Here is a 6,588-nt window from a genome sequence, read left to right on the forward strand (position 1 = left end):
CGTGTCGGATTGCGGCGCGTTATATTATTATAATATTATACCTACAACGGTGGCGATGCACATTGTGCGGCCGTGGTTGAAATATAGTTATTTTCCCCCGTCGACAGTAATAACAACAATTGTACTGCCACCACCGCCGCATTCGAGTGTGTGTGTGTATAGAAACGTCTTTTCACACGACAGTTGATTTTTTTATATATAATATTATTGTTTTCTTTTATATCACCCTTTACGAAGTAAGAGAAAAAAACTCGGACAGAAATATATATTATATACAGACACAAAAATACGATTGGAACGGGGTGACACGGTACATAATATATAATGTATAATATAAAACCAACGAAACAGGATTATACTATACTATTCTTAGAATCCGTGCATCCTGCTTAAAAAATAAGAATTATAGTCTTAAATTTCGGTGTTTGGTTCGTCTTCTATATTATATTATATATACACATCAAACACATTTAAACACGTAACGGGCCCGGGTCACCTGGTCTCAGCATATTGTTCAGGGTGCACAGGGATCGTCGTTTTGACTTCTTTACGTATATCTACAACAGGAAAAAACACACTCACATAAGTGTTCAATATATATCTGTGTGTGTGTCGTAAGCCGCTAGCTCAGCGAAGACACATCGGACGACCGCGTTAAATCCAATTACGGCACCTGGACAATCCACCGGGCGATTCGCATCGTCGGATCCGAACAAAAAGCGTTTAATTGAAAACGTGACCGAACACTGTTGCACCGCGTGCATAACGTATATACATATTATACATAAAACATACTATTATAGACGACTTGTACTGTAAAGTCTTGGAAAAAAATTCAAATACTTTTACGTGGCAATTGTACCTACGTAAGTATATGCGTACAGAATATTTTACAGCAGACACTATACATGTTTTAATATATTATATTATATTGTATACACCGCTGTACGTGCGAATATAATAATAATGTATAATATTATGCATAATATTTCAGTGATGCATTGAGGAGAGCTGATTTGTTGGTTACCTATACGATCGGCTTAGAATATCATCATCATAATATCGTATTATATTATGGTATATTAATATAAAATCAAAACGGATTTTTTGTGTGAATAAAATAACGCGAAATTTTTATTAGGACAACATTTTATTATATGCCTATACTTACGTGTAATACATACTATTATATCATATAGGTTCAAACGTGCAAGTTTGTTAACGTAAGCAATATTCCGGGTAATATCTGCACAAGTACTGGCCGAGTTTTTGTTATACGATACGTTCTACATCCAAACATTCCAAACTAAAGTTACCAAGACAATACAATTTAAAAGAATTATCACTTTATTATCATATAGGTATATAGTGTCTATTATAATCTGTCGTGTAATATTACTGCAAGTACCTATATAGATACAGTGAAAACTCTTTATAACGAATCTCGTTATAACGAAAAACTCTATATTACGTAAATAATATTAAGTTAACTAATAATGGTTGGTTTGATTTAAAACCTATTAATTACTCTCTATTACAAAAACTCTCAATAACGAAAGAAATCACATGGTCCCTTCAGATTCGTTATAGAGAGTTTTCACTGTATATATATATTTGAAGTTAATTTGGTGAAGCAATCTAGGATGATCAATTTGTCCGTGGTCGGAAAGAGAAGGAAAATTGAATGCTGACCGGACAAGATTGCAGTAAATTTTAAGAACGTTAGAGGTAGACCGTGGAAATCTTCACTGGACTCTTTTTGACATTTGAAATTTATCATTTATATATATAGCCCTACATAGATACAGCCATTATATTATATTATGTGACGTCTATTAGTAAGACGTTATTGGCGGTAAACTCTTGAGAAAAGACTGAAACAAGTCAAAATGATACTCATAAGCGAATTCAACAGATAGTCGCGAAATATAATACATACCATCCAGCCAAAAATGTATAATCTGAATGTCAATGTCCTTAAGAAATGATTTGCTAAAATCTGAACGGTAGGTCCGGTGCTCCGTGTTTGTCGCGTGAACGATCCGAGGCCATCGCCAATCGCCATACTCACCTACCGCGACTGATGGTAATTTACTATACAATTAATTATATTATTATGATATAGGTATACAACTATGATGATAAGTGATAAAAACGACTCATATACACTGCAAATGGTAAGGAAAACCATTCCGACGGTCATCGTTTCCGTATTATATTTATGGTAGTATACCCCCATAAAATATGTGTATATGTTCATCGAGAGAATGTGCGCTGATTTTGCGCAACCTTCCCCCCCCACGCATCACACAGCTATCGAAACTGTTGTTCCCCTATGGTTGGGTGTCATGTGCAGAGGAAGAGCGGAAAACCCAAAAATTTAGTCGGAACTAGGCGCATTATTTTGCTATAGATAGAGTGTAGATATAATAGTAATATAGACAGTTTTGGGTGTATGGCAGGCACGACTGACTTTACGTCGTCTCAGTTCATTTGGCGTTGGGACGTGGTGTGCGCGCGCGCCCGACGACGATACGCGGCGACGGTCTGCAAGTAAACCGTTATAGAACAACAACAACTGTCAACGTGCGCATGAAAAAATTAAGAAAAAAAATATGTGTTTCAAACGGGAGTATAGAAGTTTGACGAGAAAGAGAGATAGAAGAAAGGAACGAAAAAAAATTACCTGAAAAGTAGCGACCGCGTAATAATCTATTGTCATATATATAATATGCACACGTCTATTTATAGACGTATGTATAATGTATATGTATGTATTAAATATATAATAATATACAATCCGAGGGTTTCGTGTTTCGACTCGCTCGTGAATTAGTATAATATATATATATATATATATATATATATGTAGGTATACAACATAATATATATACAGACTGACGACGACGATGACCGCGAGCTGGCTGCGACCGTGAAAATCGGTCAAGTCGGCGACACGATACAGCGATGTATTATAATGATGTATAAAACAATATAATATATGTTTACCAACATCCACTACTTATATAGGTACGCATATATCTAACAATACATCTAAAATACAATCCATCTAATTGTGGAGAGCGTTTAGCGTGTATACGCACACATCACGATTGATCGTAATGTATTATACCTATATTGGTCGTCTAAAATTGTCGCGGGACGGTCATCGGTTTTCTTTTTTCTTTTTTTTTTTGGGCTGCATTTAATTCCGAATGCGCACCGGACGCGTGTTGTTATATATTGTTCTTAGATCAGAAAATTCGCGTTTTGATACGGCGCGACGGCGACGGTTCAAAATTTTACACGCACCGAACCCGATTTTCGGGGTCATCGAGACCGGTGCGGACGTAGCGTGACAACAACGACGACGTAGTCGCGTTTTAATTAAAATCAAATGATGATGATGTACATATTGTTATGTGTATGTTTATGTAAAGTGTCGTCCGGCGCGCGACGACTGCAAATCGCGATGAAAATCGTTTTTTTTTACCCATCCGCGAAATGATCTTTTCTCACACCATCATGCACCATTGATGATGAATGAATTACGTATACCTACAATAATAAAATTATTATCGTGACCCGCACTGGTCGTCGGATGTTTCTGATCATCGACACTTTTGTGCAAACGCGTGACAAGAAGCAGGGCGTGGTGCATGTTATTAGGTATGTTAATGTAGTGGTGTAAGCTACTTTTTTTGTTTCAGTTGAAATAAATGATGTGCTGCAGCCTAAAGGTGATGGTGGTTGTAGACAGGAAACTTTCAAGATTAGCAAAATGATGTTAAATCGCAGACACTATCCATAAAAAAACAAAGCTATATTTACATATTACATACAATCGTGCTGTCGTGCATATATAGCTCTGATAACATGTCAATATATAAATTTATCGGCACGAGTTCAAGTTTAGATTTGAGCGAAGTGATGAACGTTTTGATTTAAATCTGTGTTTATTTTTTCGCGTTTGAAGACATTTTTGATTGAAGAATAAACAGCTTTGATTTTCAATTTCTACCTACCATATTTGGTAAAATCGTGAATCAAGTCGGTACTTAAAAAGCTCAAAAGTAAACATTCACCTCTAATTTCCTTAGTAGTTGAGAATACGATAAAAAAAAAAAAGGGATGGCTGAGAATTTTAACACGAAACTAGTTTTGACCAAATCGATTTTCATATTTGTTGTGGTTTAAAAATAAATAACCAAAGATACTAACTCATTCGTGACACATGGATATAATTTAATCACTGATCTGTATAATATATATTTATTGTTAAATTCTGTGATGTGTGAAGGTGTCACACTACTTTATACATCTCAGACCTGCAAATACTTTTAGCTTTAGTTACCGTAGTGCACATAACGTATGATTTTTAATTAATATTTATTTTATGAACTATATAAAAACCTTCAATACAACCTGTTACTTGTAGATAGTGTGCAAATTTTGTATACGTTTAAAGTTTGCAGTTGAAGTTATACTATATTATGCTATTTTACAAATTCAATTTAATAATAAAAGAAAACATTAGTATAAAAATTTTGTGGCTATTGCGGAAAGTGCTTTTGAAAAGTACCTACCTATCACGTCCAAAGTATAGACATTTGCACGTGCGTGTCCCTCTCCCACCACCCATCCAATAACAAATTGAAACGATGTGATGGAATTTGTGTATAGTGTCGCTATATCGTTAAACGCTAACAGAACAATACGCAGACACGCAGAGCGCTACGAACGAGCGTTTTTCCGTTTCCGTTTTCAGGAGTTTTTATTTTTCGTCGACCGGAAGTTCGTTTTTATTGCTCGATGTGTTCTGCGTGCGCGTAGGATCGCCGTGCGGCTAATGACCGTACTAGCGACGACTTCAATATCATTTGCTGGTTTGTACATAGCTGCGGTCGTCCGCTGCGCGACGAATATTGTATAGTATTGTTATTTTATTTTGTGCGGGAGAGCGGGTGCGACATTCATAACGGCTAGCAAAATATTTTAATATTTTAAAATATTAATATTGAATGGTACCTGTCTTCGACCGATTTCGTCGGTTAGGTTAGCGTATTTTAAAATGCTGTGTCCCGCATAACTTTAGATACGACTAAACGGGCTTGTTATCATTTCCGAGAGCGGTGGAATTATTTATTTCTTTGAAGAACGAATTAAATGCTTAATATCCCCTGCACGACGATGGTACGTAGAATTACCACAGGACACGAAAATACGCATGTAAATATAATATTATTATACTTATTTCCAAGAATATAACATAATATTATAGTTGTTTATGCGTTTTTATGTAATGGATTGCAGCAGTGACCTTATCGTACGTTAATGAATAATTTCAACCGTTTTAACACTATATTGCGACGATGTACAAAAAAAAAATGTTTTACGTTCTGATATTATGATAATAAATGATAAAAATGTAAAAAAAAAAAATGATAATTTGTGTACACCAACGTACGTGTCTAATATACATGCGTATGTAGTTTGAGACATCGTCGTTAAAATACGGTTTTCGCAAATTGTCTATGTGACAATATTAACGCTCTGTATATTGTAATTTATAATATTCACGATTATCTGTTTGAAATATCTGTCTTGGAGGTATTTTTTTAGGCCTTACGTCCGAAAAAACTCATAATCTATCCCACACAGTTCTGTAATATTTTATTGTTATAGATACCGCAATGTACAGTTTATAACACATAGGTACAACGGCTATATTAATATAATATATTATTATTATTTACAGAAAATCCATCGGTTTAGAGACGACGGAAAAAAAATCGAAAACTGTGGAAAAACTATACGTCGATAAACATAATATTACAGTATTATGATGTTCGTCCAATAGTGTCGATTGACCCATTTTCACACAACGATGGTTTTTAAAATAAATATGTGGTATGGGTATAATGTTTGTTATTATCATAAACTAAAACTATACATATTATACTGTTTGTTTAGCCGAACTCTGAAATCGTTTTCGCATATGTTTGAATATTATAATAAATGCATTCATTATAATTTATAATATACACAATATTGTTCTACATGTAGTAATATACACGCTTTTGTTCATTAGTCACCCAATAAAATGTTATACATTTCGGTAATTGGCGTGTTTGAAAAATAATCGATTTAATTCGGCAATTGCGTTACGTTATTTTTTCAACACAAACGTTGCGTTCATACCTAACTCTATCGTGGACCGTGGTTGCGAATGCAGTCTGCATTATATTATTGTGTTAGTTTCGCCAATAACGCGTATTGTTGTATATGGATCATATCATATCGTAACTTAAAGTGTTTTAAGTATTCATAAAAAATCCGTATAAACTAATTATTAGAAATTGATTTTAATTCAACTCATCATCACTACGCAAAAAATTCATTATTAAATAGTACTAAACTATTTAATAATGAATACGCGCTGTCTGTACAGTGTACCTATATTTAGTATAATATGAAAATATGAATTGATTTCTTGTACAGAAGGTACCCAATATAATATAGGTACTAAACAAGAATTATGTCCAAAAAAAAGGTTAGGTCAAAAATTTGTTTAGATATACACAATAT

This window comes from Diuraphis noxia, unplaced genomic scaffold (assembly GCF_037042655.1).
Source record: "Diuraphis noxia isolate RWA-SAM2 unplaced genomic scaffold, SU_Dnox_SAM2 contig0005, whole genome shotgun sequence".
Classification (NCBI taxonomy): domain Eukaryota; kingdom Metazoa; phylum Arthropoda; class Insecta; order Hemiptera; family Aphididae; genus Diuraphis; species Diuraphis noxia.